Source organism: Balaenoptera musculus, chromosome 16 (genome assembly GCF_009873245.2).
Source record: "Balaenoptera musculus isolate JJ_BM4_2016_0621 chromosome 16, mBalMus1.pri.v3, whole genome shotgun sequence".
NCBI classification, from domain to species: Eukaryota; Metazoa; Chordata; class Mammalia; order Artiodactyla; family Balaenopteridae; genus Balaenoptera; species Balaenoptera musculus.
Genome location: NC_045800.1, coordinates 12006018 through 12033611, shown reverse-complemented (window position 1 = coordinate 12033611; position 27594 = coordinate 12006018). Strand labels below are relative to the sequence as shown.

The window sequence follows — 27594 nt, the reverse complement described above, 5'->3', positions numbered from 1 at the left end:
AATCTTGAGTAGCCAAAGAATTGCCCCAACGAGATGGGCGGTGGTAGGGACATGTCAGTGGTGGCAGTGCCGCTCCCTTTCCTTGGCAGGGCCAAGACATGGGCACTGGGCAGGCCAGTTCCTGCTGATGTTGGCTTGCCACGTGCAGGTCACGTCTGCCCGAGCTCCCCTTCCTTGGGTGCTTGCTACCCCTTGGGAGATCCTTGCCCCCATGCACCTCTGCCTGATGCACCTTAGGTATCTGCTCATGTCTCTGCAGCCTTCTTTACTAATAAAAAAGTAGGGGGCTGGGATGGGGGATACCTACTGGAGTGGTTTCTCGGCCACATCGCAGGGCACACCCCCTCTTCCTCCCAAAGAGAATGTGTGAAGCAGCCTTTTTTCCCCAGAAAAGCTCTCTCAGGGTTAACCCTTTCCATGTCGCAAGGGTAACCTTGTGGGTATTTGCATTTAGAAACCAGACCATGCACCGTGGGTGCATTTTGCATTAACTTAGCAACTTCACTTCTCAAGGATCTTTGGGAGCTGAGAGTCTCTTCCTTGGGGGTTGCTGTCAAACTTGAGACATCCTGCTGGAGAGGAGGCAGCACAAATGAGGGGACAGGGAGTCAAGCCTTTGATCTGCTCCTGCAGAGAAGGTGAAGCTCCGAATTTAACCGCTTCAGGAAGGGAAGTGGGGGGTGAAGGATAGAATGACCCACTACAGGGTGGAGAGAACCCAGCCAGTGTAATTGGTCTGCATATCTGATAAAAGGTCTTATGAAACCTCATTTGAAAATGGAATTCCATCTTGGCACGGGTCTTAGCACCACTTGTGAAATGGAAACAAGCTGGAGGAAGGTCAACAAATGGGCCATGAAAAACAGCTTTCTGATGGCTGGTGCAGGAATGCACTCTGCTCCGTCCTAACAGTGTCTGGGCGCTCAGGAAGAGCTTGTTAGTATGCTTAGATAACATCCCCCGAGAAGGAACCCCAAGCTCTAGGAAAAATAGGGGGTGAGATGGGGACAAAGAATTGGGCTGCAGGCTTGAATAGCAAAGATGTCTCAAAATCCCACTATTCTCAAGCCGAGTGCTGTTGTGGGTTGATGCCACTAAGCCTACAGTCACAGATTAGGGAGGCCGTCAGTCAGATGAGTGTGTGCCTGGAACGTAGTAGGTGTTCAACAAACCTTGATTTGGGAATGATTGACTGACGTATATCTAAGTTTTGTGGAGGAGGGGGGAGAGCCAAGAAACTAAGGTCCTCAAGAAGTGGCCTTGATGTCGCAGTAGATGGTAAATTAGGAGATGATTCAACATGGTTAAGAAAGATTAACTAAGGGTATAGGGAAAATTGGAAAATGTTTTCCAAATGTTTGTCTTAACTGTGAAAACTGTCTGGCAGACTTCCCCACCCCGACCCCCAAATTGGAAGTGGTTTGTTTTTACTTGTTTTGGAAGAAATAAATATTTGCATTAGTCCAAACATTCGGGGCAAACAGTTCTCCCCAATTCTGAGGCTCTGTGTGGGTTGGAGATGTTTCATGCTGATAACACTCATACCTTTTTTGGCTAAATCGAAGGTAGCTTAGGACACAATCTTCACATGCTTTTCACATCACTGCTAGAACGAGGCTGAGCAAATGGAAAGAAAATAGGAAGCCAAACACAGATCCTTCCAGGTCCAGGAATGGCTGATGACCTGGCATTTGAAGGATAGAATCTTTATAGAAAAATTGCCTGTTTGCTCATGGGCAAAGAGGCTGGATCCAATTAAGACAAGGAAAACGTATGTTAACTCAGAGAAAAAAATTTCTAAACAGTCAATCCTGTAATCCTCTCTGAAGAGGAAGGGGTCGACATGACGGGGCTTTATGGATGATGCCACACCCTGTGCTATATAATAATTAGTAACCACTCGTTATTCTGCCTCACACTCATTCCCCAAACCACTAACCATCGCTTGGGGTGGAATGCACCAGGCCTAGATATTTGCCCCAGATGTCTTCCCATCGATAGTATCCAATTAGAGGGCTTTTGAAAATTAAAGCTTAATTCTCTTATAACATATAGCAGAATACAAATTAAAGAAGAACAAACCTGATTTCCTCGACGGTTCAATGGGTGACTAAGCTGAGGGTTAGTCTTCAGGTTCCCTTCAAGGACACGTCTCAGTTTACGTTTTGGTAACTACTGGGTGGCTAATTGTTTTACGTCCTGGTGCCTGGTGCTTTCGCTAGTCTTTTTGGGCAGCTTACAAACATTTCAGGAGTGACTGAGGGGATCGAGGATTTGAGAGGCCTATTCAGAGAAGTGGACCTATGTCTGCTTATAATTTCATTCTTCTATGGTGGGTCTCTGCATTCTAAATGTCTTCCTCAAATATAGAGCTTTGGGGATCCCTGCCAGCAGAATTCCGAGGGCAATAGCCCTAGATTGGCTTCTGCATCTTCCCTAGGGTCATAAATCCAGTATTTAGTTAGGTCTTCTTATGTGCTAGGCACCATGCTAGGCTCTGAACGGAGAACAGGAAGCAATGGAGCTTCCCTTCTTCTTTCTTTTTTTTAATAAAGATATTTTTATTTTTATTTTATTTATTTGGCCACGCCTCTCGGCTTGTTGGACTAGCTCCCCGACTAGAGATTGAACCCATGCCCTCGTCAGTGAAAGCTCAGTCTTAACCACTGGACTGCCGGGGAGTTCCCCCCTTCTTCCTTTTAACAGAATTGTTTAGGAATTATAGAGTCCTTGGTGCCCACGGTTTCATTTACTCTTTACAGTCCTGTGAGGTATGTTTTATTCTTCCCCATTTTATAGATGAAGAATTGAAGGCTCCGAGAGGTATTGGTTTGGCCAAAAGGTTCGTTCGGGCTTTTCTGTAACTTCCTACAGAAAAACCAGAACGAACCTTTTGGCCACAACCCAATAAATGCCTTATCCTGGAGCATCCTGCTAGGTCCACAGCCCGGACCCAGTGCCAATCCCAGTCTCTACTCTGACATTCTTTCTGCTCCATCATGGCTGCTGCCCTCAATAATCTTACCAGCTAGTGGGAACATCAATACTAACATGCATGAGACATTTGCAAAGAATCAAGTGTGCCGTGGTGACTCACAATTCAATAGGAGTCATTCTATCTAAATTTGAAGGTTTTCAAACATTTGCACAGACCATACTTGCTCGCTAAAGAAAATGCAGACAACAGCGCACAACATCAAGAAGAAAGTCAAAATCTCCCTCCTCCCATGTGCCTTTGCTACCGTTCCATCCCTCAGAGATAGTTAGTCAGCATTTAGATGGACATTTTCCCAGATCTCTGTGTATATGCACTCATGAACATACAGATACATTTGACACAAATGGGATCCTAGTATCCACGTACTTCTGCAGCTGTTTTCAGTCAACAATAAGTTGTAGTGCCTTCCCATATCTCTGTTTATAGTTTCCCATGAAACGAAGGTGTGTTTGGAAAAATTGTGAAAGACTTTGGAAATGGAGTGTTGTTGCAGTGGAATGCTGGGTGTTTTCTAGCAGACCCTGAAGGGCTATCGGGCTGTAAACGGGTCTGTGTCTTTGTTTTGGAGTAGCTACATTATTACATTATTAATGTATTTAACCAAGCCCCTATAGTGGGCCATTTAGGTTTTCCAATTTTTAAGTATATTGTGAACAGTGTGGGAATCGTCTACCCATTCTATAACATCTTTATACATTTATTTAAAGACTTAGCCCCCCCACTCCCCATGGTGGTATCTGCCTAATAGATACCATCCCTCACTCCCCACTTTGGGAAGAAGAGTGATGATTTCTGAAATGGAGTTAAGTGATCCTAGGGATGTACAAAGTACATTTTCTTATGAGAAAGAAGCATGATACACGTGAGGACATGTGATGCGATATTTTTGAAACCTTTGGGGTTTAACACCTGCACCTCTGAGTGTTCAGTCATCTTTTCTGTGCTGTTCAAAGCTTGGATTGGGGAAATCAAGTTCAGTCAAAGACTTTCCTTGGCGATGACTTTATAATTGCCCCCTGAGTTTTGCATGTGTGAATCCAGCAGGGAACACAGGCTCAGATAACAGCCCATATTTCTCTCTCTCTCTCTGTTTTGTTTTGTTTGTTTGTTTGGCTGCCCTGTGTGGCTTGCGGGATCTTAGTTACCGACCAGGGATCGAACACACATGCCCCCTGCAGTGGAAGTGCGGAGCCCTAACCACTGGACCACCAGGGAAGTCCCATATATTTCTCTCTTTTGATCATCACCACAAGCCAGACTTGGCAGGTATTATTATTGTTATTTCAATTTGAGAAAGAACAAAATCAAGCTCAGAGAGGTGATGTGATTTTCCAAGGTCACACAGCAAGGACCCACTTCTCCCCCTTCCTCCTCTGGTGCTAACTCACTGCATCTTTTCCCATCTCTAAGGACTTCCACGTTTGTTTGTATGTTGCGTAACTCTAGGGAGGCATCTGAACCTGGAGTTTGGAGTTCATTGTTCAGAGGGAGTAGAGTTATAAATGTATCTTGGGGAAGGGACACCCTTTCCTAATTCTTTCAAAGGTGCCTCATGTGCTGCTGTTGGTTCCACATAGTGTCCTTTGCCTCCTGTCTCTGAGCTGGTATAGCTTTCTCCTCTGTGGAATTCTGGGGGTTTTTCCATGGGTAACTGCTTTGACTGCAGGTTTGCATGTGATTTACCTGGGTGAGGGTTCTGTGAGTCTCACCTTGAGAATCCAGAGCTCAGGTAAAAACAGTACAAAACAAAACAAACCCCTGGCCCTACCTCTCCACTCTATATCCCTCTGAGATAAGCTTGGCTCCAGGGCATAGTCCAAGGTCCTGGGTCGTCAATATTTTTGTAACAGTTGGAGGAGAGAGTGGCATTTTCTTCCTGGAAGCGTTTGTGGGTTCTTGGCTCGCCCGGTGGAGACTCACTGTGCCTGGAAGCGCAGGGAAAGGAGAAAGGCTGCCCCTTAATTGGATGAGTCTGCACATGGCTGTGGGCTCACTGTCATCTCCGAGTGCAAGAAGGAGCTCCAGCAACCAGAGCCTGCTCCTACCTTCCCCAGAGGAGGGGTCTCAGGACCGAAGGAAGCCCACGTGTGCGTGGAGTGCAGGAAGGAGCTCCAGCAACCAGAGCCTGCTCCTACCTTCCCCAGAGGAGGGGTCTCAGGACCGAAGGAAGCCCATGTGTGCGTGGAGTGCAGGGCCGGAGCAGAAGCAGCCTCCAAAGGAGGACCGGCCCCCCTCCGAGGCAGTTCTGCTCTAATACTGATTCCCAGGCTGCATTAGCTCCCTAAAGCCACTTAGGGCTACAGAGTACCACAAAATGGACGGCTTAGAACCACAAAAATTTATTGTCTCACAGTTCTGGAGGCCAAAATCAAGTTGTGGGCAGGCCACGCTCCCTCTGAAGGTGCTAGGGAAGGATCTTTTCCAGACCTCGCTCCTAGCTTCTGGTAGCCTCAGGCGTTCCTTGGCTCGTAGATGGTTGTTTCTCTTTATTATGTCTCTTCATGTGGTTTTCCCTCTGTATCTGTCTCGGGGTCCAAACTTCCCCCTTTTACAAGGACACCGGTCATATTAGATTGAGGCCCACCCTAGCGACCTCATTTTCACTTAATTACCTCTATAAAGACCCTGTTTCCAAATAGGTCCCATTCTGAGGGTTATGGCTTCACCATCTTTTTTTTGTGGGGTAGGGCACAATGCAACCTATAACACAAAGCCCTGCCCCTGATGTTCTAAATCAGAAGCTCCTGGGGAGCACCTGAGCGTCTGTATTTTAAAAACTCCCCAGGATCAGCCAGGTTTGGGAACCACCGCGCTAAAAGGTTTCTCACTCTCTTCTGAGGTGATCTTGGAGATTCACCTCCAACCTGGCTCCCCAAGTAGTACCCTCTGCACTTACCTAGCAGTAGGTTTCTGCCCTCTGCTCAAATCTTTCTAGTGTTGAGGAACTCATACATATATGAATGATAGGCTTTTTGCTTTACCCACTAAACAGTAAACTCCCCTGAGGGCGGGGACTAGGTGTTTTCTTTCCTGTATCTCCCTGGGCCTCACCAAATGCTAATGGTAAACCCAAGTCTGCAGTCAAGCCCAGGTGTGCCTGGTGCAGTGCTTACCCACCAGGTCCTGGTTCTGCTCTTTAGGGGCATCCAGAATCAATGCACCACCCTTTGCTGAGGGGGCCCTTCTGATGTTAGAGGACAGCTGTGACGCCCACTGTAGAACTGGCGCCAGAACCCCAGCCTCTAGATTCCCAGGCCTGTGCTTTCATCGTACACCACGTTCGAATAACAGACACATTCGACCAAGGGTCAGAATCTGCTAGCAGATGGGGCTGTGGTGTTGCTTACACCTGGCACAGCTCAAGGAAAAGCTGTTTAATAAATTCCTAGAGGCGGGGTCGAGACACCCACTTTTTTGCTTTTCAAGGTAATATGGTATCTTCTCTTGCTGTTAAGTGCACCAAGCCAAGATGTGCAGTTTCTGTTGAAAGCGCTATTAACGCCTCTAGTGAAAAGGCTGAAGGGAAGGGAGAATGTGCCGCCGACACCCTGGCTGTGTGAGCTTAGACACATTGCTTGACCTCTCTGAGCCAAACTTTCCTCAGCTGTGTAAATGTGTACCTCGGCCCAGGTGATTTCCAGAGCTCTTCTCACCCTTCGGATCTTGAGAATTTGCTGGTGTATATTTCACTGATAGGAATTCATCTGTGGGTACTACATGATAAGATTCGATGTTAATTTCAAGAGCGGGCATTACATACTAAAATGAAAATTACCCCAAGGAAAGAATTGGAGCTGGGAGGGGTTATGTGTATAATAGAAACAAACAGAAAAAACGAAAAACCCATCACTGCTAATTTAACTGAAGCCTGCAATCTAAGAAAGGCAAATGCATGATTCTAGTATTTTCTTTAGTGGATTATAGAAAGGCAAATTAAATCAAAAGTGAAAAATAAACAGTTTGATTGTTCTGCACTGTATTATCTTAATAAACAGTCTTCCTGGAAAGTTTAAAAAGACACAGTGCTCTGTCTGGCCAAAAAATACAATAAGTAAATAGTGTTGAGAAAATGTAAGAATTTTCCATCTAGACATGGGTGATGGAAACATTTTCATGTGGACTTGGTGACATCCTGCAAGGAGTCAGAGATTGATAGGCATTACCTACTTTCCAGGGCTGTGGTTGGGGACATTGTTGTCACCCGCAGGGAAAGAGGTCAGAGACTCAGACGGGAATGGGCCCTGCCAAGCACTGTTGTGGGTTCCTGGCAAATCCTGACTCACTTCTTCATTCCCCTGCAACGTGCGGTCTAGACGTCTGCCTTATCTCAACTGGTGACACAGATTTCATAGACTAGGGTGATGCTGAGAGGGTTGGTGGTCCTCTTCTGTGTAAGGTTTCTACAGCTGGAATTGGTACAAGGTGGAGACTGGTAATTTGGGTTCTGTCCTTGCTTTGTTGTTAATTTGTCTGAGGTCACAAAGCTAGTAACTTAGCCTTTCTGTATCTTTATCATTACATAATGCCCTAATGATTACAGAGACCAAAGACAGGATATAAATAAAATAAAAAGTTCAGATACAGACCCAAGTATATGCAAAAATTTAGTATATAGTAAAGGAAGCATTCGAATCAGTGGGTAAAGAACAGCTTACTCAGGAAACGATGTTGAGGTAACTAGCTCACTAGTCATTGGGAAAGGCATGTTAGATTCCAGCAAGACTGGTATTTCCCTCCCCAATTCTGATTCGAAAAATCCTAAGGAATGACTCCCATTGGCCTGCCTTCTGTCAGTGGATCGCTCTGGAACAATTAACATAGATCGCAGGCATCAATTCTTAGACTCTTAGGTTGCAGGCCATTGGGGTGACGTTGTAAGAACATGGTGGCTCTGGTTGCAGCCAGAGAGGATGGGGGTTGTAAGTGGGGAGGTCATTTCTGGGGGGGGGGAGAAAAAGAGGGTCATGGTCAGACAGGCAGTATGTAGGGATTTGCTATACAAGAAAATATCCTCAATCTCACTAGTAAGCAGATTCTTATATATATGCATAATCTTACATTGGCAAAAATTTTAAACATTGATAATGCCTCTTTAAGGAAGTGTGGGTAAATAAGTTCTTTCAAACATTATACTTCCACTGCTGATAGGAGTGTAAATTAATAAGTCTTTCTTTTTAAAAAAAATTTTTTTTTTAAATTTATTTATTTTTGACTGTGTTGGGTCTTCGTTTCTGTGCTAGGGCTTTCTCTAGTTGTGGCAAGCGGGGGCCACTCTTCATCGCGGTGCGCGGGCCTCTCACTCTCGTGGCCTCTCTTGTTGTGGAGCACAGGCTCCAGACGCGCAGGCTCAGTAGTTGTGGCTCACGGGCCCAGTTGCTCCGCGGCATGTGGGATCTTCCCGGACCAGGGCTCGAACCCGTGTCCCCTGCATTAGCAGGCAGACTCTCAACCACTGCGCCACCAGGGAAGCCCAATAAGTCTTTCTTAAGGACAGCTTGGCTATATATATATATGTGTCTCAAAAGGCTTAAAATTGTATAACTCTTGGCCTTGAAATTCTATTTCTAAAATATTTTTTTAGGAAAAAGGAAAAATCAGTGCACAAGTGCTATGCAGGAGGTTGTTCAGTAGAGGGTGTTTATAATAGAGAGAAATTGGAAACAATTTCAGTGACCTTCAGTAGAGGCTTGATAAAATGAATTTTGGTGTATTCAAAAAATGGACACATACATAGCCATGAAGAATTATGGAGATCAATTCTTATTGACATGGAGAGATGATCATAACATAGTGGGTGGAAGTTAGGAAAACCTGGATTTTGTACAATGAGTGTTCATTATACTTAGAAAAACAAAGACATTTCCATTTGGAGAGGGGGGATGACAATTTGTGCCTTGTAAGGCACAATTTATGTTCTTTGATGGGAACATAAAGAAATAAAATCCATAAAAAACAAAACAAAACATGCCAGGCCCTCTGGGTCTCACCAAGGGTTGTCCTTCTTAGCATTTCACCATGGTAAGTCGTAAGATTATTCCAGCCATCTTGCTCAGATGATTCTAGAAATTTCCCCTTGGACCCACCAGTTGACTGACTAGCTTGATTGAGTCTGTGAATAAATGCCTTAGTGCATCTAGAACACTTTTCTGGGTGGGGAAGCATCTTTGTCTCGCAAATATGAATTTGATTTTTAGGAACAGCTTACATGCCTACTGTTGGGTTTGGTGCATTAGGGCAAGCAGCCCCTCTGGGTGGCAATTTTGGAGGTGAGGAGTAGGAGGCAAGAGCGGAGAACGGGAATCTTCCCAGTACCCTGGGCAGGGTTGGGGTTTATCTAAATCCCCCCCAGCGTACTTGCTTTGTTAGGCTGGGTTCTTCTGGATGTGCAGGCACTTTGTGTGTCTGCCTCAACAGTAAGGCAATTTGCTTATTTTATCCTCATGTGACAGTTGGTGGGAGGTGAGCACCTGAATTCTTGTGTGACAAGCTGGGGAACTGATGAAGAGACACTGTGACTGTCTGTCTGGAATCTTGTAACCAGGGATGTGCCCGGGGCACTGGCGTCCTGTCAGCTCTATCTAGTGAACCAGTGACCAGCTAATGAGCAGGAATACTTTGGGATGCACACACTTGGAGTCAGTTTCACTGCTGTGATTCAAGCACCTCCCAGGTGTGAAAGGCCAGGTGAGGCGCTTTAGGAGTGTCGAGATGAAAGAGACTGCTTTCGTCTTCAGGATGTTCCAGTATAGTTGGGGAAGGACAGATACATGGCCAACTACATGACAAGGTAGACTATAAGTACAAAGGCGGTCTCGATGGGGGCGTTCAGTAAAGGCTTCACAGAGAGTTGGTGTTTGGTTGGACCATGGAGGCTGGTGGCTGATAGTGTGAAGCCAACATTCACAGAGCCCCTGCCGGGTGCCAGGCTTTGTGAAGGGGGCTTTATAGAGATGTAGTTTTCAATCCAGTGCGTTAGGTGTCATTGTCATTTGCATATGACAAATCTGACAGACTGTCCAAAGTCTTGCAGCCGGTAAGCATTGTAGCTTGGATCTGACCCTAAAAGCAGTGTTGTGGGAAGAATTCCACCTCATGAGGTTACAGGGTGGAGATGGAGGTTCCTGGCAGTGGGGAGGGCAGAGCCAAATGGTGGTGACCAGGGGGAATAGCACCAAGTGGTTGTTTGCCTGGCGCCTGGAATAGTTGCAAGGTAGCAGCGGGCAGGAAGGCTGGAAGAGTGGACAATCGTATGGGGAATGAGGAGGTCTCTGAATGCCAGGCTGAGAGGTCTGGAGTTACGTTTGGAGTTACTGAGTTTTTGAACAGAGTAGGCTAATGCTGGCTGAGCTGGAAGACCCTGGATCTGGCGGCAGAGGCTGTGAGGCCAAATGCCCAGTAGTTCTGAGAAGTATGTAGGGGCTGACCAGGGTCCTCCCCAAAAGAGGGGATGGGGTGGATAGGCACGGCCTTGGAGGCTGAATCTATAGAACTCGGCACCTGATGGGATATGGAGGTGTGTGGAAGGACAAAACTATTAAGTTTGAACCCAGGCGACATTGCAGAGCAGCTGGGAAGATGTTGCTGGTTCTGGGAAAAGATGCAGGTATGGTTTGGGCCTCACTGAGTGGAGGAATGGCCGGGACGGAGACTTGAAGTTTGTAGGAGCCTCCAGGCCAGAGGTGAGGTTTGGTGAGGTGCCGGCAAGCAGCAGCTTTGAAGAGACACGGGAGCAGGTGGCTCTGTTGTTTTTCCCTGCCCAGCACCCATTCCCTCTTCTGGTAACTGCGCCTCCATTTTTCTCGGGGACCACTCCTCCCTCATATTCAGTCCATGAGGTTGGGTGGTAGTGACTTCTCATTGGCTCTGTTGGTGAGCATCTGACCCAACCCTGGCCAATCAGAGCACTGCTTCTCTCTCTACCTCAGGGACCAGAGATAAGGCTGTGATTCACGGTCCAGAAAGGGCTACCCTTCTGTCGCTGGGGTTGCCGAGCTGGTGGAAGGGAAGGCTGAAGCTGCTGGTGGCTGTTGCCACAGGCTGCCTGAGAATAAAGCCAACCTGAGAGGGAGAGAGAGAGAGAGATTGATTCCTCCTCACATTTATTGGATGTTGGTCTCCAGCCATCCTGGGAGCCAGATGTATACCCTAGGCTTCCTGTTTGGGTGACCCATGACTTGACACTAACAGTCAAAGGGTCCTGACTCACTCAGAGTTAGAAGCCATGTGTTTAGGGGATACCTAACCCTAGAAGGCATGGCCAGAGGGATGGAGCATGGGTCAGGAGGATCCTCTGAGTCAAGGAAGGCTGGGTGAACATTTGTCCCAGGCTTTGCCTGAGCATAGGGGCAGGTGCATTTGATGTTTGCCACAAACAATACAGTCTCCCACCTGACTGCCCTTATGGGACTCCAGTTGTAGAAAAAAAAAAAATCAGGAAACAAGTAAACAAACATGCTGGTCACCATGGAAATGTGAACCCAAGGTGTTGGGAACAATAGCTGTGTGTGAGTCCGGAAGTGGATTTGTCTACACAGACATTGGTTTGATCCCAAATCTGTTTCCTTGTGGGAGCCTGGAAATGTCCATAAACTCATTATATAGCAAGCTCTTCCCTGGAGAGGGTAACATCTCCGATAAGCCTTTGTTTTATCATCATTAAAATAGCTATAAACTTAATACAGTGCTTATGCCTGCCAGGGCCCTCCTTACAACTGCCTTCTGAGGTAGATACTCTTTTTAATCCCGGTTCCACAGGTGAGGCTCATAGAGATTTCTCAACTTGTCCAAGGTCACAGCTATTAATGGAAAAGTTGGTATTTGAACCCAGGTCCCAGGGTCTGTTCCCTTTCAATCACCATGTTCCACTATCCCACCTTGGTGTTGAAAAAAATATTAATAAAAGTAGCTAATACTTACTTTGCATGTCTTATTTCCTTGAGTCCCTACCACAAATCTATGAGGTAGGTACAGCTGGTTAACCCCATTTTATAAATGAGGAAACTGAGGCACAGACCATTTAGGAATCCTAGCCACGTCCCACAGTCAGTAGGAGGCAGAAATATATTTTGAGGTTGCTTTTTTCAGATGGATTTGAAATGCTAGTATGCCTTAAATTTAATTTGGAAGCCCAGGATGGGTGATAACTATTTCCTAAATCTGGCTTTCATCGATTGTGATGTTCTTCATTTATTTAAAGAAATAAATCAGGAGAACGAACATTGTGGACAGAGAATAATAGTGACTTGATTTGTCTCTTATCGTTGGAAAACCATATCCTGGGATTCACTAATGTGTAACTAGTTGGAAAATGTTAAAGCAAAAGAGTAAGGTTTAAAAACAAAATCACACCATTAAGTCTATGTAAGTTAGTTCCTCGGTGAAGAAAAAACCCAATGTACTACTGTTTGTGGGCCAGCTAGACGTGTTACAAATGCTGTGGAGTAGGAGTATGTGACAATTTTTTTTTTTTATTGAGGGCCCATTAGAAGACACACTCGGGCTGCTTAAACTCCCCCAAACTCGTGAATTGGTTCAATAACAAAACGTATGAATCATTTTAATATGAAGGTGCAAGGACATCTGCTTGAGTAATTTCTGACACTTTTTTTTTTCTTTTTGAAAATGTGTTATATTTAGGACTTACTGTTAGAAATAAAAGTGGATTTGGGGAGGCCAGGGCCTGTGCCTACTTATTGTTCTTTGTTGTGTACCTGTATACAGAAGGTGCTCAATAAATACTTTTGGGATGAATTATGAACCCAGGAGCACCAGGAAGCTCCTGAGGCTGGCTGTTGGCCAAAGGCTGATGAACAATTTCGGTCCTTCCGGGGATCCTATTAAGATTGTGCTATTGTTACCTCCATTTCACAGATGAGGAAATTGAAGCTTAAAGAGGATAAATAACTTCCCAGCATTCTGTGTCTTCTCAGTTGTTTAAACCAAGCAAGCGAAGATGATTCTTACACGCACTTTTCTGCTCTGTTGGGTCTAGGGCCCACTCCCCTGCTTTGAGTTTGGGAAGGAAGGTATAGGCCTTTGTTTTGTAGGATTATTTATTTGAGTTACTGGTTTCTGCTCCATCACAGGGGCCTGCAAGCTAGTTAAGGGCTTTATTCTCAGTGTATCTTGTTTATTTTTATTGAGAAAAGGCCGCCACCCATCACATCTCTTATAGATCTGTTTCAGCAAAACTGGCTGTAAAGTGAATTTCTGTAAAGTGAACTTGAGTAAAGTGAATTACACAAGAGTGAATCCTAGTTCCTGATTGTTTCCTTCCTAAAAAATAAGATCATTCCCAGAAAGTATCCCAGAAGGCCACAGCCTCCAGAGGAGCTGGGCTTTGAGGAGTAGGGGTTTGGGATCTGCCTTTGGCCACATGCCCATCCCCATGCCAGGCTCTCCCCTACTGCATAGGCCGTGGGTGCCGCTCCCGGTATTGTGTTCTTTTATGCAGATGGTCCAGTGCCCAGTAGTGCTGGGGCCCAGGTTGTAGCAGGGGCTATTTATCATTTAGTCCAGGGGTTGCAAACTGTTCAGCTCACACACTATTTTAAAAATCAGAGTATTTCACATAACATTCCTGACTTAAGACTTCTCTTAGAAAACTGGAAGTTCTGGCAATATGAAATAAGAGTTTTTACATAGCAACATCTGTTGAGGGCTGCTTCTACTGGCAGAATTTAGAAGTTCTGTGTCGAGAAGCAAGAATAACTGCAATCCTGCAGCCTGTGGAACAAAAACCACATTCACAGAAAGATAGACAAGATGAAAAGGCACAGGGCTATGTACCAGATGAAGGAACAAGATAAAACCCCAGAAAAACAGCTAAATGAAGTGGAGATAGGCAACCTTCCAGAAAAAGAATTCAGAATAATGATAGTGAACATGATCCAGGACCTCGGAAAAAGAATGGAGGCAAAGATCGAGAAGATGCAAGAAACGTTTAACAAAGACCTAGAAGAATTAAAGAACAAACAGAGATGAGCAATACAATAACTGAAATGAAAACTACACTAGAAGGAATCAATAGCAGAATAGCTGAGGCAGAAGAACGGGTAAGTGACCTGGAAGACAGAATGGTGGAATTCACTGCTGTGGAACAGAATAAAGAAAAAAGAATGAAAAGAAATGAAGACAGCCTAAGAGACCTCTGGGACAACATTAAACGCAACAACATTCTCATGATAGGGGTCCCAGAAGGAGAAGAGAGAGAGAAAGGACCCGAGAAAATATTTGAAGAGATTATAGTCGAAAACTTCCCCAACATGGGAAAGGAAATAGCCACCCAAGTCCAGGAAGCGCAGAGAGTCCCATACAGGATAAACCCAAGGAAAAAAACGCCACGACACATAGTAATCAAACTGACAAAAATTAAAGACAAAGAAAAATTATTGAAAGCAGCAAGGGAAAAATGACAAATAACATGCAAGGGAACTCCCATAAGGTTAACAGCTGATTTCTCAGCAGAAACTCTACAAACCAGAAGGGAGTGGCATGATATACTTAAAGTGATGAAAGGGAAGAACCTACAACCAAGATTACTCTTCTGGGCAAGGATCTCATTCAGATTCGATGGAGAAATCAAAAGCTTTACAGACAAGCAAAAGCTAAAAGAATTCAGCACCACAAAACAGCTCTACAACAAATGCTGAAGGAACTTCTCTAAGTGGGAAACACAAGAGAAGAAAAGGACCTACAAAAAGAAACCCAAAACAATTAAGAAAATGGTCATAGGAACATACATATCAATAATTACCTAAAACGTGAATGGATTAAATGCTCCAACCAAAAGACACAGGCCTGTGGAATGGATACAAAAACAAGACCCATCTATATGCTGTCTACAAGAGACCCACTTCAGACCTAGGGACACATACAGACTGAAAGTGAGGGGATGGAAAAAGATATTCCATGCAAATGGAAATCAAAAGAAAGCTGGAGTAGCAATACTCATATCAGATAAAATAGACTTTAAAATAAAGAATGTTACAAGAGACAAGGAAGGACATTACATAATGATCAAGGGATCAATCCAAGAAGAAGATATAACAATTATAAATATATATGCACATAACATAGGAGCACCTCAATACAAAAGGCAACTGCTAACAGCTATAAAAGAGGAAATCAACAGTAACACAATTCTAGTGGGGGACTTTAACACCTCACTTACACCCATGGACAGATCATCCAAAATGAAAATAAATAAGGAAACAGAAGCTTTAAATGATACAATAGACCAGATAGATTTAATTGATATTTATAGGACATTCCATCCAGAAACAGCAGATTACACTTTCTTCTCAAGTGCGCACAGAACATTCTCCAGGATAGATCACATCTTGGGTCACAAATCAAGCCACAGTAAATTTAAGAAAATTGAAATCATATCAAGCATCTTTTCTGACCACAACGCTATGAGATTAGAAATGAATTACAGGGAAAAAACCGTAAAAAACACAAACACATGGAGGCTAAACAGTACGTTACTAAATAACCAAGAGATCATTGAAGAAATCAAAGAGGAAATCAAAAAATACCTAGGGACAAATGACAATGAAAACACGGCAATCCAAAACCTATGGGAGGCAGCAAAAGCAGATCTAAGAGGGAAGTTTATAGCTATACAAGCCTACCTCAAGAAACAAGAAAAATCTCAAATAAACAATCTAACCTTACACCTAAAGGAACTAGAGAAAGAAGAACACACAAAACCCAAAGTTAGCAGAAGGAAAGATATCATAAAGATCAGAGCAGAAATAAATGAAATAGAAACAAAGAAAACAATAGCAAGGATCAATAAAACTAAAAACTGGTTCTTTGAGAAGATAAACAAAATAGATAAACCATTAGCCAGACTCGTCAAGAAAAAGAGGGAGAGGACTCGAATCTATAAAATTAGAAACGAAAAAGGACAAGTTACAACAGACACTGCAGAAATACAAAGCATCCTAAGAGACTACTACAAGCAACTCTATGCCAATAAAATGGACAACCTGGAAGAAATGGACAAATTCTTAGAAAGGTATAACCGCCAAGACTGAACCAGGAAGAAATAGAAAATATGAACAGACCAATCACAAGTAATAAAATTGAAACTGTGATTAAAAATCTTCCAACAAACAAAAGTCCAGGATCAGATGGCTTCACAGGTGAATTCTATCAAACATTTAGAGAAGAGTTAACACCCATCCTTCTCACACTGTTCCAAAAAATTGCAGAGGAAGGAACACTCCCAAACTCATCTATGAGGCCACCATCACCCTGATACCAAAACCGGACAAAGATACTACAAAAAAAGAAAATTATAGACCAATATCACTGATGAATATAGATGCAAAAATCCTAAACAAAATACTAGCAAACAGAATCCAGCAACACATTAAAAGGATCATACACCATGATCAAGTGGGATTTATCCCAGGGATGCAAGGATTCTTCAATATACATAAATCAATCAATGTGATACACCATATTAACAAATTGAAGAATAACAACCATATGATCCTCTCAATAGATGCAGAAAAAGCTTTTGACAAAATTCAACACCCATTTCTGATAAAAACTCTCCAGAAAGTGGGCATAGAGGGAACCTACCTCAACATAATAAAGGCCATATACGACAAACCCACAGCAAACATCATTCTCAATGGTGAAAACCTGAAAGCATTTCCTCTAAGATCAGGAACAAGACAAGGATGTCCACTCTCACCACTATTATTCAACATAGTTTTGGAAGTCCTAGCCACGGCAATCAGAGAAGAAAAAGAAATACAAGGAATACAAATTGGAAAAGAAGAAGTTAAACTGTCACTGTTTGCAGATGACATGATACTATACATAGAGAAACCCAAAGATGCCACCAGAAAACTACTAGAGCTAATCAATGAATTTGGTAAAGTTGCAGGATACAAAATTAATGCACAGAAATCTCTTGCATTCCTATACACTAATGATGAAAAATCTGAAAAAATAATTAAGGAAACACTCCCATTTACCATTGCAACAAAAAGAATAAAATACCTAGGAATAAACCTACCTAGGGAGACAAAAGACCTGTATGCAGAAAACTATAAGACACTGATGAAAGAAATTAAAGATGATACCAACAGATGGAGAGATATACCATGTTCTTGGATTGGAAGAATCAATATTGTGAAAATGACTATACTACCCAAAGCAATCTACAGATTCAATGCAATCCCTATCAAATTACCAATGGCATTTTTTACGGAACTAGAACAAAAAAATCTTAAAATCTGTTTGGAGACACAAAAGACCCCGAATAGCCAAAGCAGTCTTGAGGGAAAAAAAGGGAGCTGGAGGAATCAGACTATACTACAAAGCTACAGTAATCAAGACAATATGGTACTGGCACAAAAACAGAAACATAGATCAATGGAACAAGATAGAAAGCCCAGAGATAAACCCATGCACCTATGGTCAACTAATCTATGACAAAGGAGGCAAGGATATGCAATGGAGAAAAGACAGTCTCTTCAATAAGTGGTGCTGGGAAAACTGGACAGTTACGTGTAAAAGAATGAAATTAGAACACTCCCTAACACCATACACAAAAATAAACTCAAAATGGATTAGAGACCTAAATGTAAGACCAGACACTATAAAACTCTTAGAGGAAAACATAGGAAGAACACCCTTTGACATAAATCACAGCAAGACTTTTTTTGATCCACCTCCTAGAGTAATGGAAATAAAAACAAAAATAAACAAATGGGACCTAATGAAACTTCAAAGCTTTTGCATAGCAAAAGAAACCATAAACAAGACGAAAAGACAACCCTCAGAATGGGAGAAAATATTTGCAAATGAATCAACGGACAAAGGATTAATCTCCAAAATATATAAACAGCTCATGCAGCTCAATATTAAAAAAACAAACAACCCAATCCAAAAATGGGCAGAAGACCTAAATAGACATTTCTCCTAAGAAAACATACAGATGGCCAAGAAGCACATGAAAAGCTGCTCAACATCACTAATTATTAGAGAAATGCAAATCAAAACTACAATGAGGTATCACCTCACACCAGTTAGAATAGGCATTATCAGAAAATCTACGAACAACAAATGCTGGAGAGGGTGTGGAGAAAAGGGAACCCTCTTGCACTGTTGGTGGGAATGTAAATTGATATAGCCACTATGGAGAACAGTATGGAGGTTCCTTAAAAAACTAAAAATTGAATTACCATATGATCCAGCAATCCCACTACTGGGCATATACCCAGAGAAAACCATAATTCAAAAAGACATATGCACCCCAGTGTTCATTGCAGCACTATTTACAATAGCCAGGTCATGGAAACAACCTACATGCCCACTGACAGACGAATGGATAAAGAAGATGTGGTACATATATAGAATGGAATATTACTCAGCTATAAAAAGGAACGAAATTGGGTCATTTGTAGAGACGTGGATGCATCTAGGGACTGTCATACAGAGTGAAGTAAGTCAGAAAGAGAAAAACAAATATCGTATGTTAGCGCCTGTATGTGGAACCTAGAAAAATGGTACAGATGAACCGGTTTGCAGGGCAGAAATTGAGACGCAGATGTAGAGAACAAACCTATGGACACCAAGGGGGGAAAGCGGTGGGGGGGTGGGGGTGGTGGTGTGATGAATTGGGCGATTGGGATTGACCTGTATACACTGATGTGTATAAAATTGATGACTAATAAGGACCTGCTGTATAAAAAAATAAATAAAATAAAATTCAAAAATTCAAAAAAAACCCTGGAAGTTTTGGAAATATGAAATAAGAGTTTTTACGTAGCAACATCTGTCTACAGTTGCATTTTGGTTGTCTATTTTGGGGCAAGGTTTCAGGCTCTACATTTCACCGCAGACCCCACTATTCCCTCTTGCATCATACCAAGTCCCCTCTACTCAATTATGTCACCTGACCAACCCTGGGTTTGGGGCCCCTGTCCTTTTCCATAATATATTTGCCTTGAAAACTTTAAGTTATATAATAAAAACAAGTTCTCGTTTTTTTAAAAAAAAGCAGTTTTGCAGGCACAGGGTTTACTTAAAACATAATTTCAGCAGGCACAGATATTGTTCATTTAATGCTGAGAACTGGCGAGAACCCTGTGTGAATACTTAGCAGTTGGAATGTGTTGGAGTGAAGGCCATGGCAGGCATTATCTGGAGTCTCCCGTATACTGAATGGAAGGGCTTCCTTCAAGGAAACAGAAAGTAACACACAAAGCTAAGTGACAGCAGCAGTGTTCAAGGGGAAGACCCTTAAACTTCTGGGATACTGAAGGAGGTGGGTAGCCGGGGAAGGCAGCTGGAGGGGGAGAGACCCTCCCATCAGCTTCCCCCACTCCCCATGGGAACCTTCCACGACAAAGGAAATGGAAGCAAGTGAGCTGGGAAATACCCAAGCTGAAGCTCCAAGGATGCTGTTTACAAGTTCTTACAGGAAAGACTATTATGGGCGAGCTCTTAATGGTTGTCTGTCTGTCAAGGGAAGAGAGGCTGGGGTGGGGGAGGGCTGGAGTTAAGATGGAAATGGCTCAAGCCCTGAATCTTGCATTTCCTGTCTTTCCATTTACAATCTGCCTGGGGACTAAAAGGCCAGGAGGGGAGCCTGCTGAGCTGGGGAGGAAGGGGGATCTGTGTGTGTGTGTGTGTGTTTCTTTTTCATGTCCTATTTTCTGGGTGAAGAGAGGGCTTTCTGGCCTGCAGAGGAGAGGATACCCCTTATAGTGGATGGAGGCTGCCCAGATGACAGGCTGGAAGATCAGATGTTATTGCTTTCCTGGGTGGAGTGTGGTCTGGAACGAGGGGTGCCTAGCCCTGAAGATCACAGTTAAACTTTGGACTAGCTCACCCTGGGGAGGTGGCATGATTTCCTCTGAAGTTTTAAAAAAGAGGGCAGAGATTCGATTCCATCTGGAATGATGGGTGTGGCCATGCCTGGCGGCTGGGGTGGACACAATGATCTTCCCAGCCCTCTTTGTTCTGGGACTAGACACCCCACTCCTCACCGCCTGAGAAAATTCGGGGACTACAAAGGTTTAGTCTCAGCACATTAGAATTACTGCTAGAAAATAAAGATCCTTAAAGCTGGATCCTTTGGCTTCTTGGGCAGCAAACAGAGAAACACCTCCCTTCTGTTAGACACTCAAGCTCCAGTGTCACAGAGCAGAGTGAAGAGAATCCTCTTCTTTATTTAAAAGTGGACTGCGCATGCCGCGGAGCAACTAGGCCCGTGAGCCACAACTACTGAGCCTGCGCGTCTGCAGCCTGTGCTCCGCAACAAGAGAGGCCGCGATAGTGAGAGGCCCGCGCACCGCGATGAAGAGTGGCCCCTACTTGCCACAACTAGAGAAAGCCCTCGCACAGAAACGAAGACCCAACACAGCCATAAATAAATAAATTAAAAAAAAAAAAGTTTAAAAGTGGACTGCGTGGCGGTTGACTATTCCAGGGCCCGACATTAAATAACCGAACGCAGCTTGCTGTCTGGAAGTGCTTCGCCACGTTCTCCTGGGCCCGGTCGAGAAGTGGTGACCCCCGCAAAGAAGGGTGATCATATGGCCAGTGTTAGGGTTCATAGTGTCCCCTTTCATTCTTAAAAGGGTCCCTGTTTGGACAGTAAGTTACATAGTCACTTTACCGTGAAAGAGCAGAAGACACTCAGTAGAAAACTTTGGGGAGGCAGTGTTGAAACCAAGCCATTTGAAAAACATGATTTTCCACTTAAAAATATGTATAGGGCTTCCCTGGTGGCGCAGTGGTTAAGAATCCGCCTGCCAGTGGAGGGGACACGGGTTCGAGCCCTGGTCCGGGGAGATCCCACATGCCGTGGAGCAACTCAGCCCACGCGCCACAACTACTGAGCCTGCGCTCTAGAGCCTGTGAGCCACAACTACTGAGTCCGTGTGCCTAGAGCCTGTGCTCCACAACAAGAGAAGCCACCCGATGAGAAGCCCGCGAACCGCAACGAAGAGTAGCCCCGCTTGCTGCAACTAGAGAAAGCCCGCGCACAGCAACGAAGACCCAACGCCGCCCAAGAAAAAAAAAAAAGTATATATATATATATATATTTCTTTTTTGTAATCTAAATGACGTCTGCAACCTTCAGAGCCTGACTTCTTGCTCAAAAGAGAGGAAGGAAGTTTTGTTATTGAGAAAGCTCATTAACTAAAACCAAACAGAAAAACAAACAAACAACCAAACAAAAAAAAACCCCAAGGAGAATGAAGTAAAAGAACCTGGAGCTTCCTCATCAGAGGCCCGAACCATGCAGGGGCTGTGGGGGCTGAAAGGGGGCTTGTAGCAGCCTTCTGTCCACGTGGGCAGACCCCTCGGAAGCAGGGCCTTCTGTCCACGTGGGCAGACCCCTCGGAAGCAGGGCCTTCTGTCCACGTGGGCAGACCCCTCGGAAGCAGGGTTTTGAAAGGAAAGAGGATGCAGAGAGGTTCATGACTTGATGCTGGCCAGCTGGAACATCCAGGATGCAGATGCCCAGGCCACAGGGCCCTGAGGTCCGAGGGAGCAGGCTGGTGCCAGACTCTCAGTCCTTTGCTGGGGCCACTGGTCCATCTGTGACCACGGTTGATTGCAAGAGTGTGGGCTAGGGGTTGAAAAACATCTGGGCTCTAGTCACTTCTGTTAAAAGATAAACTGAGGGATATTAAAAATTTTAAGGGGACTTCCCTTTTGGCGCAGTGGATGAGACTCCACGCTCCCAATGCAGGGGGCCGGGGTTCGATCCCTGGTCGGGGAACTAGATCCCACGTGCATGCCGCAAGTAAGAGTTCTCATGCCACAGCTGAGGAGCCTGCCTGCCGCAACTAAGACCCGGTGCAACCAAATAAATAAATAAATATTTAAAAAAATTTTTTTAAGGGTTTATTGGAGCAAAAATCAGTTCCCATCGGGCAGTGCCAAACCAGAAGCAGTTAGGAGTGTTCCACTGACTGGGGGGTGGGGGGACTTATACTGCGAAAGCAAAGAAAGGAAATTATTCAGTTGACTGAAGCTTAAAGCCCAGTTGGCTCTTTGTGATTGGTTGTCCTTAGCCTTTTAATTTCATAACCTCGAGGCACTTACAGGCTTAGATTTTGTTTGGCTTGTGTAGGCTGCCTCAGCCTAACCACCTCCTTCTTTAATTAATGCAACACCAAAAAAAAAAACAAAAGGGACTTCCCTGGAGGTCCAGTGGTTAGGACTCTGCACTTCGACTGCAGGGGGCACAGGTTCGATCCCTGGTCAGGGAAATAAGATCCCGCATGACGCGCAGCGTGGCCAAAAAAAAAAAAAAAAAATTAATGCAGCACTTCCTAGGCGGGGTGACCTATAGCAAATCATTCTCTTGGTTTCCTCACCTATAAACTAGGGATGGTACCACCACCTATTTCCAGGGCTTCTGTGAGAACAAATGGAGGAGGGCAAAGCTGGGCTGGGCCATGCCAACGTGAGGGGTTGGCCTGTGGTCCGTTTGTGGTCACAAGGAGGGCTCTTTCCTGTGGGCAAAAGGGAGTAGTAACCCTCGAGCAACTTCGCGTCAGGGACACGTGACAGATGGCCTACAGTGCACTCTCTTCCCAGCCCTGTCAGCAGCTGACAGATCCAATGAGGCTTCGCCAAAATGTAGCTTTTCCTAACACGGGTCTTTCTTCAAATTCTGTCCTACACTGCTGACCACAAACTTCTCTGGGAACGTCTTTTGCCAGAATGAAGCTGGCGTAACTGTAGACAGAGGCAGTGTTATATATATATGATCGTGAAAAATGGTGTAGTGACTGGCACTTAGGATATATTCATTCATTCATTTAATTTACACACCCAACAAACAGGCACTGAGCCCTGCTCTGGTCCCAGGCACTGGGGCGACTGGGGTAGCCTGGCAGACATGGTCTCTGCCTTGATCTGGAACTTGCCTCCTTGAGGGAAAAGCTTGCAAATAACACAAGTAACTTAACCCTCTGTTAAAGAAAAAAATAAAGACTAAGAGAGCAAAGATTGAGCACTAAGTGGGAAAGTTTTACTGCTTAGTGGGGAATCCAACAGCGTGGAGTCTTGGATGTGAGGGATGAGTTCTAGGCAGGGGAAGGGTTGCTGTCGGGCTTTCATAGCTAAACACCCACAGGCTGTAACTCATTGACACTAGGAAGATAGTCTCGCTAGCACTGGTGCCCAGGCAATGCCTGGGCTTGTTGGTTAGGTGGGCACCTGGCTGATCGGAGGTGGTCTCCTGCATGACAAGGGCTGCCTATGGCATCATGGTACCCTGCCGGTTGTGTCTTGTGCCGTGTGCAAGATTTGCCGAATCTGGGTTATGGCACCCAGTGGGGTCTGTGTTGTAGCAGTAGGCTGGGTAGCCAGGTCAGGTTTGTCCCATCTAATGGGTTATATACCCATTAAAGGTGAAAATTATTAAGATAATGCAGAAACATGGAAAATAATCTGTGAACTCTTAACTGCAAGGAGTAGAACATGAAAAGATCACAACTCCAGTACTCAGAAATCCTTGGGTAGCAAGTGACAGAAATGCAAATCTAACTAGCTTAAACAAAAATGAGAATTTGTGGCCTCATGTGTCTGGGAATCTAGGGTATTGTTGGATTTCTGGGTCCAGGATTCAAACGATGTCCCTGGGGTTCTTTCTGTCCCTCGCAGCTCTGCTGGTCTCTCCTCCACTTCATTCTTGGCTGCTCAGGGGGTCCCATAGCAGCCCACTTAGCAACCCCAGTGCAAAGAGAGCATCTTTTCGGAAAACCAGTCGGAAAGTCCTGGAAAATACACTTTTTGGTAGCACGATATCTCTTGCCTGCCTGATGCCTGGAGTGGAGGGAAGGAATGATGGCAGGGGGTCAGGATGAATGGCTGTTGGAGAAGGGGAGGAAGGAGGGCCACAAAGTGAAAACCACGACTGTCCACCCCAACTGTGTAAGAATAGGCACCTCCTGGTAGTGCCAGAGACTCCTCAGTAACTTATAGGCCTGGGTGGTAGGAGCTTGGGTTTTAAAGTTGTTTCCAGTCACAAAAATCAGTGTTTAAAGAGGATAGTCTGACTCAGAATTGTCCTTCCTGTTACATTATTATTGGGACCAAAATAGACATTTGTGTTTAAGCCTTGATCCTATATACCAGGGTTTAGCAAACCTTTTCTGAAAAGGGCAGATAGTAAATATTTTAGGCTTGTGGCCTGGGTGGCCTCTGTGGTACTACTGAACTTGACCATGGTAGGTTGAAAGCAGCCATAGCCTATACCTAAACAAATGGACGTGGGCCATATTTGGCCCACAGGTGTTATCTTGCTGACTCCTGATGTAGATGTTTGAAAATCTTGTATTCAAATAGGCCATAAAACACTGCTCTAAAGTAAACTGTATGTTTGCAAACCACATATCTGATAAGGGATTAATATCCCCCCAAAATAAGGGACTCCTAGAACCCAATAGCAAAAACCCAAATAACCCAATTAAAAAAAAGGCAAAGGACTTGAATAGACATTTCTCCAAAGAAGACATACAAATGGCTGACAGGTATATGAAAAGATACTCAACATCTCTAATCATCAGGGGACTGCAAATCAGAGCCACAGTGAGATAATACTTCACACCCGTTAGGATGGCCGTTATCAAAAAACAAAAAATAAAAAGTGTTGGCAAGGATGTGGAGAAATTGGAACCCCTGTGCCCTGTTGATGGGAATGTAAAACTGTGCAGCTGCTGTGGGAAACAGTATGGAGGGTCCTCAAAAAATTAAAAATAGAACTACCATATGATAGCAATTCCACTTCTGGGTATTTATCAAAAAGAATTGAAATCAGGATCTCAAAGAGCTGTTTGCACGCCCATGTTCATTGCAACATTATTCACGATAGCGAAGAGATGGAAACAACCTAAATGTCCTTTGACAGATGAATGGATTAAGAAAATGTGGTGCGTGCGCGCGCGCACACACACACACACACACACAATGGTATATTATTCAGCCTTAAAAAAGAAGGAAATCCTGCCACATGCGACAGACAACATGGATGAATCTTGAGAATGTTATGCTAAGTGAAATAAGCCTTTCACAGAAGGACAAACACTGTATGATTCCACTTATATGAGGAAGCTGAAATAGTCAAACTGATAGAAGCAGAAAGTAGAATGGTTACCAGGAGCTGGAGGGAGGAGGGCAATGCGGAGTTGCTGTTTAATAGGTATAGTGTTTCATTTATGCAAGAAGAATAATTCTAGAGATCTGCTGTACACATCGTGCCTGTAGTTAACCATACTGTATCGTGCACTTAAAAGTGTAAGAGGGTAGGGACTTCCCTAGTGGTCCAGTGGCTAAGACTCTGAGCTCCCAATGCAGGGGGCCCGGGTTCGATCCCCGGTCAGGGAACTAGATCCCACATGCGGCAACTAAGAGTTCACATGCTGCAACTAAATATGCCGCACGTGGCAACTAAGATCCTGTGTGCCGCAGCTAAGACCTGGCGCAGCCAAATTTAAAAAAAAATAAATAGTGCCACAATGAAGGTTGGGGTGAACGTGTCTTTTTTTTTTTTAGAATTTTTTTTTAATTAATTTATTTATTTTATTCATGGCTGTGTTGGGTCTTCGTTTCTCTGCGAGGGCTTTCTCTAGTTGTGGCAAGCGGGGGCCACTCTTCATCGCGGTGAGTGGGCCTCTCACTATCGCGGCCTCTCTTGTTGTGGAGCACAGGCTCCAGACGCGCAGGCTCAGTAATTGTGGCTCACGGGCCCAGTTGCTCCGCGGCATGTGGGATCTTCCCAGACCAGGGCTCGAACCCCTGTCCCCTGCATTGGCAGGCAGACTCTCAACCACTGTGCCACCAGGGAAGCCCCGAATGTGTCTTTAAAAAAAAAAAAAAGTGTAAGAGGGTAAACATCATAAAAAAAAAAAACTATATATCTAAAGTAGATTGTATAACAGTTTATTTTCTGTTCCTAATGTGGTGGGAGAACATTTGGAAAGCATAAAATTGATCCCATCACAGAAGCAAGGAATTAGAATTGCCCTGTTCAAAGGGGCAAGTGATGATCCATCCCAGATCAATCAGCTGAGGAAATCAGTCACGGCCACGTCGGAAGAGATGACGTCTGAAGGCTGCAAGACGGCTGGCTGGGTTCAAATGCTGGCTAGGATAGCTTTGTCTTGCCAGTTTTAGCAATTCATACAGTTGTGTCACGGATTTGAGACTAGCATGGCATGCCTAGTTGAGGTTTAAAGCTCCCTCCTGGACCCTCCAAGCCAGGCGTTGCTCAGGATTAAAAACATTCATTGTTTGGTCAACAGAAGGCCCTCACAGCTCTGATGAGAATGTCACCTGCGAAGGAATGGGCTCCTCCCAGGTTTGCATTTTAGCACCATCAGACTCTGCTTCGGCAGCTGCTGTTTTAATGGGCACAGAGGGACTGGCTGAGGGCCTCGTGGGGGTCTGTTCCAGATGAGAAAAGTCTGGAGTCCTGGGGTCAGAGTGGGATCTTGGACCTTCTTACGTTCTGCAGATGTGATTGCATGGCGCGCAGAGGCAACCTGGAGTGCAGAGTCCGTGTGACCGTCCTGGGGTATCCACTCCACGCCTCCTACCCAGGCCAGTGAAAGGCGGAAACTCTGAGAACATTCCATTTGAATAAGATGCGTTTAATAAGAGCAACGGAAAATGGTAAACCTGGCTTGGGGAAAGGGAATGTGCTCTTTCATGTAAAACAAACAAAAAATGTGACTGTGGGAAGCATCCAAAAAATAAGATGACCTGGAGGCTGGATTTAAAAATTGGCACTGGGGGAAATCTCATTTCCCCAGTCGATGACTCCCCCGTTAGCTCTGCTCATGCCAGTGGAGCAAACCAAAATAACTTCATAAATTAAAGTTTATGCAGGGAAGAAAGCTAGGCCTGGACTATCACACACCAGATGAAAACCTTGCCGGCTTTGTTTACAACCGACATCCTTGGTTTGAAGGTTAATGGTGTCTAGAGAAGGTTAGGTTGTACACATGTGCAATTAAAAAAATCACTATTGATAGAGAGAGACATACTGTGTTTACTTACTATAGTTTATGCCACCTTTGTTGGCTTGTTTGTTTTCCCTTCTGGAAAGAATGTCTTTGTCCTTCGGTAATTAATTATAACCAGCTTTTGTTTAGATCCAAGTACATGGAAACTGCTCAGAGAGCTCAAAGTATGTCAGTAGTAGTGCCCTGTAACTAGAACCTCAATTTTTTTTTTCCTTTTATTATACAAGAAATAGAAGGATGCATTTGGGATGTAAAAGCTTCAAATTATAGAGCAGCATACATTCACAGGAGAGCTTAAAACTCCCCTCACTGCCACCAACCCGCCGCCCTCACTGCCCATGAGGTTTCCTGTTCTTTCTAGACCTGTTTCTTTATGTTCACTGTTTATATGTCCACCAATAAGTGCGTATTTATGTATACATAATATACACAATTACTTTTATTTTTAATACACGTATGGGGTCATGATGTATATATTGACGGACAACTTGCTTATTTCACTTCACGTGTCCAGATCTGCTGCTGGTCAGTCCATGTGTGTATGACTTTTAATGCTGCAACACATCTCATAATATG

The 27594-nt window shown here is 44.3% G+C and overlaps 1 protein-coding gene and 1 non-coding gene across 11 annotated transcripts in view; both read left to right on the top strand.

The window, feature by feature from the left end:
- The window catches only part of GRK5 (G protein-coupled receptor kinase 5), a 216862-nt gene that overhangs the window by 8076 nt on the left and 181192 nt on the right, over positions 1 to 27594 (top strand). For 5 of the 10 annotated variants that reach the window (XM_036828918.1, XM_036828919.1, XM_036828916.1 and 2 more), the window contains exon 1: positions 4192 to 4264. The exons of 4 other annotated variants lie outside the window; for them this stretch is intronic. The gene's annotated coding sequence lies outside the window, so the exon portion shown is untranslated. Of the gene's footprint in view, positions 1 to 4184; positions 4265 to 27594 lie in introns of those variants that run through there. One more of the 10 variants, XM_036828917.1, reaches the window with a different exon arrangement.
- Positions 22182 to 22254, top strand: TRNAR-UCG. The gene has a single exon. It is a non-coding gene; the product is annotated as a tRNA-Arg (tRNA).